General features: G+C 39.5%; 1 pseudogene; it reads left to right on the top strand.

Moving 5' to 3' along the window:
* Positions 1–5369: 5369 nt before the first annotated feature.
* LOC147893041 (cytochrome P450 716B2 pseudogene) lies at positions 5370–7036 on the top strand (annotated as a pseudogene).
* The last annotated feature ends 4407 nt before the right edge of the window (positions 7037–11443 follow it).

Here is an 11443-nt window from a genome sequence, read left to right as displayed (position 1 = left end):
ATGAAGGTGAGAGGGAAGGAGTTTCAAATAAAGAATAATGGAGTTAGGGGCATTAAAGAAAGAGCCACTTAAGGTGAGATTGGGGAAAGTGAGGAGGGACCACTTATGAAGAGGGCATTAAGGAGCTCTAATTAATAATGTTTCCAAGTGCTAGGCATTTTGGGGTCACAAAAGTTTAGGCTTGTACTATGAGTTACATTGAAGGAAGAATAGAGCAACAACAAAGGAAGCATTAGAAATCATGTATTGTTGGGCCAATGGCGAGGTAAATTTAGGCTTTGAATATATCGTCCAACATACATACATGAAGCAATATACATGACTTGTAACATGGGGCTCAAATGAGAGTTCTATCAAGTAAGTTGTGTTCAAGGATGTTTTTATCGTAGCTCTACCTACATATTAATATAAAATCTTGGTGAAACTTTCTCATGCTAGTTTTTTTAGTTTCGGAACATTGATAGAATGCATTACAATTTAAAATTTTTTCATTTGAAATTTTAAGAAAAAGTTTTAAATGCTAGCGAAAGTATAAAATTTTTCTCATAAAAGTTTCAAATCCTGGCGAATGTTCCAAAGCTTTTTTTTTTTTAGAGCAATGCAAACTTTCGACACTAATTTAAAGTTTCACTTCTTAACAAAATTAACATGAAGAAATCATCCATTGTGTTCCTTCATACTATAAGCTTTTATGTACATTGTAAAATTTACACAATCAAAATAGGCTAGAGAATAAGGAGCTATGAATAGCCCAATCAAAATATTGTATGTGTATACGCACATTTGAAGTATGTGTTGTGGAATGAATTCCATGTTGAAGTTGGATAAGCTCTTTTCTCTCTTGGACTCTCGTGTTTGACTATCTTTCTCACATTTTTATTGAGAGCCTTCTCTTCCATTCATTCTAGAGCTTCCACCATCTCTCTTCCCTTACACTTTGATTCCCTTACATGGTATCAGAGCTATGGTAGCGCTCCTCTCTATTCTCTTAATCTTACCATTTGTAGCTCCTTATTCTCTAGCCAACTAGTAGACTTCTCCAACAATGTGTAATATGTTTAATCACTCAGGATATGCTTTTAAAATTAATAAAATAAGATGCTTGATAGAATTATTAGAACAGTTACTATGTTTAATCACTCATATACTCTTTTAGGATTAATTAAATATTTGCTATGATTAGTCTATCTTTTGTTTGGAAGGGAATAGTCAAACACTTTCCATGAGCATTGTATTTTGAACTATAATTTCTTAAGAACATCATAGATGACCAATTCTCTTAGAAAGGTGGTGTACAGATATACCTTTTGGTGTAAAAATACATCCTTAAGTATTAGTTACAACTTGTAAACACATTTTAAATAAGAGTACCATCATTTTTATAAAAAAAGCACTTGGTGTACACATTGATGAGAGCCCAAAAGTAAATTTCTTTACTCAATGTCCAAAGCCTGTGATTACAATACTGTTCGCTTTCATCTTCTTGAGTACGAAGCCCTTCAATACTATGACCTTGACTATTGGGGTCTTAACTCATAGGCTGCTCTCCAGTCTGTGAGGTTCGAGAGCATCTTCATCCAAGCACTTCGTAGGCTGAGTTAATGGTTCACCAGCACTGAACGCCAAGCACCCATAAGTTTACCGTTGGGGAGTGAGCAAACCAGACTATCAATGTTTAGCATCTGCCCAAAAATGGTCGATTGAATTTGTCAATTGATTGGCTACTAGCTAGGGGAATTGAGTGGATTAAGTTTAGCAAGCTTAGTATTTACTACACAGTCATTGAAAGACATTCATGCTAACCAACCATGAGTCGAAACAGTTGTTGGGTGTCATGAGCCTACGAGAAATACCTTTGAGTAACCGTAGATGAGTGGTGTAGTCTTGTGACATGCTTGAAGACTGGATGTTGGACTATAGAAATCATTCAAACAACCAATCAACTAATTCACATCTACACTAATGCTACTGGCAGTAGTTTTTGCACTACTATTGGTATTTTTTTGGTTATAAGTCAATGCCACCGAATACTGCAAAGGTATCTTTACATCTATGATTGCATGAAAAATGTGATCACAACACATGATTACAAAAAAAATGATATGATTATGTAAATATGCAATCCTTGAGGTTCTAAAATAAATCCAAGGGTCAAAATAAATCCAACAATCGGTTGGTAAAAGCCATTGAGTCAATACGAAGGCTCTCATACTTGATGGGATCATGCTTGTGGTAAGCTCTAACATGCATTAGCTCCCATTGAGCCTCCAAATCAACCATGGTTTGCTTTTTTTCATAGTCATTTGTATTGCAAATTGAATAATATTGTGAAACTAAAGACCAAGAAAATAGAGACAAAGCAAGAAAAATATGAAAGTGGAGGGAGGATGTGGTCTATGCATCCGTACACTGGGCTAGAGAGGGCTAGTGATGCAATAATCTAAGGAGCTGGTCAAAGGAGTGGAGGTATCTATGTAATAGTAGATGGAAAACATCGAGAAAATTAGAGAAGGAAAAGAAGCTCAAAAAACCAATAACGTAAAGAAGAGAAAAAGCTCAAGAAGAGCAAAAGAGAATGAATAGGGACCTAGCATAGGTGACATTGAAGGATGGGATAAAACTAGGAATTTAAGTGGTTTTTGCCCAAAACCAAGAGTGGTGTCAGCACCAATGATTCTGAGGTTATGTCTCCATCTCCTCTTCCAAGGAACTAGAAATCCTCGAGAGATTCACAACATAAAATTTTAGTGTGCCATGTGCATTCAAAGGGAGGGGTATTGTAATTCAACTTTTGGGAAAATTTTAACATGATTACAATAACAGGAGGGATTTGTTAATTAAAAATTTTAAAGAATCTATTATTTCATGTTTTTACATTCTTTGAGATGTTGAATGGTATGTTGATCTTGGACATATTTAGAATTGTAGGATGTTCAATAATGCAAGTACGAGTAAACTACTGATGAAAATGAGCTAATAAAATCTCATGAAATACATTGCTAGATATTTGCTAGAAAAAATGTGCACAATCTCAAAGCCTAAATGAATTGTGTTTTTTAAAAAAATTAACACAACAATTAAACTGATGAGGATATAAGAGTTAATATTGATGATACTACTAATGCTAATTCAAGAGGATTTTATTCAATCCCACCATTTTTCTCAAAAGACTATAAAAAACACCATGCGCATTGTGGGGAGTACTCAAACTATGAGATGTAAAGACACAATCACTACTGGATTAGGCACACGATGCTAGCCTTCAAGATTTTGTTTGGGCTACATGGAACATCCTCTAAACATTAGAGGCTTGAGACAAAACTGCCAAAAACTAAACTTACCTTGTGTTCGTCCCTAACCTGTACTCATCTTAACATGACCCAGATCTCTGATGATTTTGTGTAGTACTTTTGCACTTGCATATGCCCTTGAGCATTGATCACTACTAAACGGACATGTCATTGGACTACTTTGACCCCCTACCAAATGAATTCATTCAACTTATCTTCTTATTTATATCAAATTTCAAGTCTCAAGTTAGGTGCTTGTCACTTTCCAAATTTCTTAAGTTGATTAGCACAACTAAAACACGACTAGGAGACCCATAGGAAGAGCATAGGAAGCTCAACCGAGCCATTAGGGAAATGTTAAGGACGGGAAATGTTGGAACACATTTTCTTGCATAATAAAATGGCAAGTCGCATTCATCCACCATGAACCATGACTTTTATCTGTGTCAAGGGCGTAGGAAAGATCTGAAAAGGACAGGGAACTCAATCTTCTCCTACCATCTACTCTATGTTCCAAAATCCTATTCATTTTGTTTTGCCGATGCTACTACCATTACTCCATGTATTATTTCATTTGGTTAAATTCTTGGGCAATATCAATGTACAATAAAGTAGTAGAAGGAAGTTCATATAGAATACTAATGATGTGGCATGCTATGTTGCCTATGATGAGTGGGATTTAGATAGATAAAGGAAAATAGAGAAAGGGAGGGAAAGGGAAGGAGGACAGAGCAAGAAACACTAATTGGAATTATGCTCATCGAAGTCCTTCAATTCGTGCAAATTTTTAGCTTGCCACTATCACAAGTTTTGACAAATGGTAAGGTCTAAATGGCATGAAATATTGTTCATCTACCCATCACCATTGTTCTACACTTGTCCATCCACTTTGTCTCAATGTCATTGGAAATGGAAGATAGGTGCTTGGGGGTTCACATCATAAAATTTTAGCGTACCATGTGCATTCAAAAGGAGGGATATTTTAATTTAACTTTTTGGAAAATTTTAACAGGTTTACAATAACAAGAGGGGTTTTTAAATTCAACTTTAGAAAAAAAATCACTTTATTCATAAGTAAACATGGGTGTTTTTATTGGGGAAAGATTTTGGTTGAGGGGTTTTTATAATACCCCTTGAACACACTTGATACATAGGGTTTCTAAGTAGTGCACCCCCCAAGGATAGGTGGCTTTTAGTAATTAATGCATAGCCATTTTCGAGTGCATTGTGTGCAATATTATCGTATTCTAGGTCCATTTTTTAGAGTTGATGCCATTGGGTGAGACCTTTCTAATTGGTAGGGACAAGATATACATGTGGATGGGACTTTCTTGAAGAAACATCCACAATTAGATGATTCGCTTAGAATTTATAAATGATTGCCCCAAACTTCACGTGACAAAAACACATGGAGTTGAAAGTTGTTTCGCTAGTGAAGTGATATCATATGTCTAAAGATATGCAGCAGAAGCATAGGCATGCTAATAGTGGCTCAAGGGAGAGTTTAATAGGTTAAACCTACCCTTTTACAATTTATTGTGCCACTTTCCAAGGTGGCCTTGGGACAAGGAGGTGTGGTGGTGAGGTTTGAGTATTACGAGGATGGACTTTGTAAGTACACACAGCATGAGAAGGAGCAAAAATATTTATTAAGGGAAAAGGGTAAGGAAATAGCTTTTGAAAGAATCTTTACCTTTTTTTTAAAAAAAGTTGGGAAATGGTGCGTTGATTTGTGTGACAAAGAACAATTCATTTTTGAATGTCATGGTGGCCTTGCTTTCGCGGACTAGGGAAGGGCCATGGGGAGACCTTTCCTACGAGGAATCCGGCAGAATTTCGACGAGCGGCCGGTAGACCGGAAGCCAAATCCAATCGAAATATTCCGACCGGGAAGGCCAACACATGACTTTTCTAGACCGTCAAGGGAAGTGGAGAGGAGGAGGGTGGTCGCCATTCCAAGAGGGCTTGATCGAATGGTGGAGATTGCATCTCCACCAACCCATAAGTTAATGTTTGAGCAACCTCACATGCACGTAATATAACAAGCTTCTTGCATGGGCATTGTTGAGCTCAGTCGCCATGGCTTTCCCTGCCCTCATCACCTCTTGCCTCCATCCCTCTGCCCTTGCCACCCTCCTCGCTCTTGCCGTTGCCTCCCTCTTCCTAGTCGCTTTTTTTTCTCTCAAGAAACAGTCCCTCATCCGCCCCCGCCACCCTCCTCTTCCCCCCGGCACCTCTGGATTTCCCCTCATTGGTGAGACCCTTCTTTATCTTCGTAGCCTACGAGCTAACACAGCAAGAGATTTTTTTGACTCTCGCATCGCCAAATATGGACAAGTCTTCAGGACTTCACTCCTCTTCAGCCCTGTTGCAGTGCTCAGCGGACAAGAGGCGAATCGATTCGTATACGCCAACGAAGGCAAGCTTCTCACAGAGTTTGGGCCCAGATCTTCGGTTCAGCTCCTGGGAGAAGACAGCCTTCTCTATCAGTATGGAATAAAGCACAAAAGTCTTCGCCGTTTGGTCATGCCTTGCTTGTACCCAGAGGCCTTGCAAACGTTCGTGGCCAAGGTGGACATGATAACGCAGGAGCACTTTACCAAAGACTGGCTAGGCCGGAACCAGGTCACCCTCTACAGCTTGGTAAAGTCGCACACACTAGATGTTGCGAGCATCCTTCTCTTAGGCGTTGAAGACAAGGAACGGGGAGCAGAGTTGGCGAAACTTTTCCACACATTTATCGCGGGCATAATCACTCTACCCATTTACGTCCCATGGACTCGTTATTACAGAGCACAGGTTGCCCGGGCACGTTTAGACGAATTGATATCTCAAAGGATTAAGAGGGAGATCGAAACGGGAAATTCCGCTGAGCGGAAAGATCTAGTATCGATTTTGATCGCAGCCAGGGATGAGGATGGGCAGCCTTTAACTCACAAGCAAATCCTGGATCTCATAATATTGCTTTTGTTTGCTGGCCATGATACCAACACCTCTACCATCGCTCTGGCCTGCAAATTCCTGTGTGAGAATCCTGAGTGCTATGCTGAAGTCCTGAAAGGTGAACACTCTATTAAACTGACCAGTTTGTTTACTAGTCTAAGGATTCGCTAAACAGGTAGAGATGTATACGCAGGCATATGTGCGTATGTATGCTTATCATGTTTTCAATTCTTTTACAGAACAAATAGCAGTCGCCGAGTCGAAGAAACATGGAGAGATGCTCACCTGGGAGGATTTACAAAAAATGAAGTACACATGGAACGTGATTCAAGAAACCTTGAGATTACAACCTGTAGCCACAGCGTTGTTCAAGGTCGTTATAGAGGACTTCGAGTATGGGGGATTCAGGATTCCTCGTGGCTGGAAGGTAATAGATCTCCATCTTTGCTTGTGCCAAGGTTTTACGACATTTTCTGCTCCAAAGTAACGATAGCAATTTGCAGATTTTACACGTTCTTTCCTACTGTCACATGGATGAGAGATACTTTCCCGATCCAAAGAGGTTCGATCCATCTCGCTTTGAGGGCAAAGGTTCTGCACCATACACTTTCTTACCATTTAGTGGAGGCCCCCATATATGTCCGGGCATCGATTTTGCGAGGATGGTGATACTGCTGTTCTTCCATCACCTTGTGAGAAGGTTCAAGTGGACTCTACAAAATCCCAAGGAGCATGTTACAATCGACCCGATGCCTTCTCCTGTGAACGGATTCCCTCTAGTTCTCGAGGAGAGGAAACTCTAAGAAAATTCCCACAACGATAATAATCAATGTTCATGAAACGTGAGTTCCAGTATGTAATCCAAACATAGACAATTCTAGATTTCCCTCTCTCAAAAGTAGTTTGACTAAGTTCCATAAGGCGAGTATTGGAACTTGACAATAATTTGTTTTGCAAGAAGTTGATTCTGGATTTGCCCAACTTGATCCAGGATGAGAGATACTTTCCCAATCCAACGAAGCGATCCATCACATTTTGAGGGAAAAGCTTCACGATTAAGTGTTTATGTCCGGGCATGGATTTTTCAAAGGTGGTGATACAGTGGTTCTTGCATCAGCTTGTGAGAAGGGCTGAATGGACTCTATAGAGAACCAAATGCGCATGTTACTCTCGACCCAATACCTTTCATGGAGAGAAAACTATATAACATTTTATATCCTACAATGCTAATAAAGAATGTCCATGGGTGGATTCGGATAATGGAGTTCCCTTACGTAACATGTGTAATATAATCCAAGCATACACAATTTAACAAATGTTAACATTCTAGATCTCATCTTACATAATTTCTCTCTCTCAAAAATTGTTTAAGGCACTTAGTTAAAACTTGACAATGAGATGGGATGTGATTTATTAGTTCAACGTGCACTGAATTAGTAATTTAGCATGCTTTGAATTAAACTTAAAAGAGAGTGATGCCTATCATGGGTTCCAAGTGATGGTTTTAAGTGCTTATGTCATGTTGCGTGATTACCCTCATGTTAGTAGATATCGTAATCTCTCAACTTCATAATATTTCTTTAGTTCAATAAAAAAAGTTTGAGGTCAAAATGCGAGAGTTGCAATCAACACAGTTGTACGAGGGTGCTAGGATGTCTAAACTACGTGCTTGTCTCTCAATCTTGAATCTGCAAGCAAAGTGGGTGGTTGGATACAAGTGTCTCGCGGCCTTAATGAGGTTAGCTCGTGCATTAATTTGACTCATCATTTGGATATTGTTTGTTTTGAGAATCATCATGTATGTTTGAGAATCATCATTATTCGAAGCCTTTGTATCCCCACCTCATCCCCACTTTATGTATGTTGTAAGATTCTAAGCTTGCTCAATATCAGACAGGGATTCTAAGCTATAGGATTAGTGTACCGAATCATCATTATTCGAAGCTTATGTATGTTTGAATTATGATAGGTTGCTCCAGAAGATGTTGCCTGCACCAAATACCATGCCCACATCAAGAGATAAAGCGAAGAAGATGCTAACAATGGTGGGTATGGATTATGATACCATCCATGCTTGCCATAATGATTGTATTCTCTTTCATCGTGAGCATGGAGATTTGGCTAGTTGTCCGAAGTGTGGGGAACAACGATATAGAGATGACTTGCAGGAGGGTGAGCAGATACCGGTAAAGGTCTTGAGACACTTTCCCATCATTGCAAGAATACAGCACATGTTCCGATGCAAATCCATAGCATGGCATGGCATGCATCTCATCGGTCCACTGATGACACATTGAGGATTCCCGCAGATTGTGCAACTTGGAAGCACATAGACAATCAGTGGCCAGACTTTGCAAGGGAGCCACACAACTTACATCTTGGCCTCGCCATGGACGGAGTGAATCCTTTCATGTTACGCTCGACATCTTGGTCGACATGGCCCATGTAGTCTTGGTGAATTACAATATCCCACCATGGCTAACAATAAAGAAGGGACACCTCATGCTTGCACTACTTGTGCCAAGGAAGTACAAGGCCAAAAATATGTTCGTGTACATGGCACCTTTGATAGAGGAGTTATAGATTTTATGGAGAGGAGTGCGGATCTTTGATATTTCCAAAGCTCCTAGACATACCGATGATATTTAGGTCAGGGGTATCTTGATGTGGACCATGCATGACTACCCAGGATATGGAGAGTGCGCAGGTACGTGGTTGTGTCTTTACATGTATAATATAGGATCATGCTTTTATGACTCTCTTTCACACGCATGTCTTATACTAATACATTCATGCACGTGTGTAGGACTTGTTACAAGTGAATACCATGCTTGTCCTGTTTGTGGACTGGGTTTGAAATCACTTGAATGATACTCCAAACATATGAGGAAAAATCTTTATGAAGGTCATGCTCGATACCTTCCACTGGACCATCTCACGCGTGGAGGTTAGCTTGATCCACCACCATCATATTTGAAGGCAAGTGACTGGATTCAGGCTTAGAGGGTGAATGGAGAGGAACCTCCTCTTGGTATGAAGAGGCTATCGATCTTTCACGAGCTTCCTTATTGGGGTCAGTTACAAATCAATCATCTCTTGGATCCCATGCATATCTTCAAGAATGTGGGGGCTACTATTTGGGCACACTTGGTTGGTTCCAAAGACTCGAGAGGAGTGCGAGAAGACTCACGTGCTATGAATAGGATGTCTCGTTTGTGGCCCCAAGTGCATGCTTCGGGAAAAGTTATCCTCCCAAAAGCAACATGGATCCTCCCTATGAGAGAGGAGGCAGCAGTCAAGGCGAATATTCCCTCTTTTCAAACACCCACAGGGTACATGCGTTGCTTAAAAGGAGCATTTTCAAAGGACAATAAGCTTAGTGGGCTCAAGTCCCATGATTGGCACAAGGTCTTATAGGTATTCTAAGCTATAGGATTAATGTACCTTACATCGTGATGCATTAGCGTAATTATGATTATGTTATATTGTTGACATGACTTCTTTGTTGCTTTGATAGTTCATCCTCCCAATTACAAGAAAAGGGTGCTTACAAGAAGATGTTAGAAATGCTATATTTAAGATCAGGGGTATGGTGAGGTATGCTTACTATCAAATCGCATTGATTGCATTTTCTTCAATTTAAGTTGAATAATCTATAGATTGATTATGAATATATCTTACATGGGCATGTGAAACAGGTGGATATCTCAAAACTAGATCTCTATATCGAGCATTGAGAAGGCTAGGGTGGAATCCATTGAAGCTATATGCTTGCTTGAGAAGCACTTTCCCTTGAGCATTATGACAACTCAAGTGCACTTACTTGTGCACATAGTTGATAAGGTTGCCATTGCAGGTACCGTTCATAGTCAGTGGATGTTTTTTCTCGAGCAGTTTATGAAAACTTTGAACGGATTTGTAAGACAAAGAGCAAGACCAGAAGCAAGCATGGCAGAGGGATGGCTTGTGCAAGAGTCATTAGTATATATCATGGAGTTTCTTGCATCCATGGATCTCAATATGCTGCAAGCTTGGCATAACAAGGATGACGATCACATCGTTGGCGAGGTTCCCCAAGGAAAAGGGACTGAAAGAAAGATGAGTGAAGAGCAAATGGAGAAATTCAATAAGTTTTGTATCCTCAATAGCAAGGAGATGCAGAAGTGGATTGAGAGATATGAATCGACCAAAGCAGAAAGAATAAATGCAAGGACGAGATTCAGAGTAATGTACAAGCGATCGCAACCATATCCACGAGATCTAGCTCTTCTCCCCACTCACATGTCACTTGATTGGCTACAACTGGCTTTACGTAAAGCTGAACGTGATAAATAAACAAGCACGAGTGAGAGTTATCATCTAGATGTATGATGCATGTAAGTTTCTTACCTCTTGATGTAATTAAGTAATTATTTGTGGTAATATACGCTATAAAATAGATGCATCTTCATTGTTTTAATGATGCTCTTTTACAGTACCAAAAGTACAGTGCATTATGGTCATATGGATGACATTTTCACGTGGAACGCATCGATTCAAAGAGAGTCACGTATGATTGTGGAGTCATGGCTAACTTCACACAAGATAGCCGAGCAAGTGCTTCGGATACCAATCTTCTCTCCTCATAGTTGGATTATTGTGGAACCATACGTGAAATCTATGAAGTTGATTTTAGATGATTTAGTATTTTCATTCTTGGTGAAAAATGGTTTAGAACTATTTCCAACGGTCCCCATGTGACAGTGAGAAAAGATAGTAGCGGTTTCTTTGCAATAGACTCCACCAAACTTTGGACCGATGAAAGTGATACTTTTGTTCTTCCCAAGCACTGTGAGCAGGTGCATACTAATGATTTAATTAATTTAAGCTTTCATTTTTAAAGATCCATTGATACATGTACTTAAGCATAATTTCATATATATAATTGATGGCATTTGGCACCCATTTTCAATATAGGTGGTTTTTCATCCAGATCGTTGTGATCCAAGATGGTGGTACGTGATCCAAGTTGCATCATGAAGTAAGCAAATTTTTGAAGATAGAGATGTGGATATGGAGATGCCACTACCAATGCCAGATCCAATTGATCCAGATGAATCTAGCGAAGAAGATGAAGATCACTATATGAGCCAAGAGGAAGATGCGCATAATGACATCATACGGGAGGAAGATGGAGATCATGATATTGAGGAAGAAGACGACGATAATCA

Source organism: Dipteris shenzhenensis, chromosome 16, assembly GCF_047967505.1.
Source record: "Dipteris shenzhenensis isolate YYH24624 ecotype China chromosome 16, Dip_SZ_1.0, whole genome shotgun sequence".
Lineage (NCBI taxonomy): Eukaryota > Viridiplantae > Streptophyta > Polypodiopsida > Gleicheniales > Dipteridaceae > Dipteris > Dipteris shenzhenensis.
The sequence above is the reverse complement of the archived record's forward strand: the minus strand, read 5'-3'. Positions and strand labels throughout refer to the sequence as shown.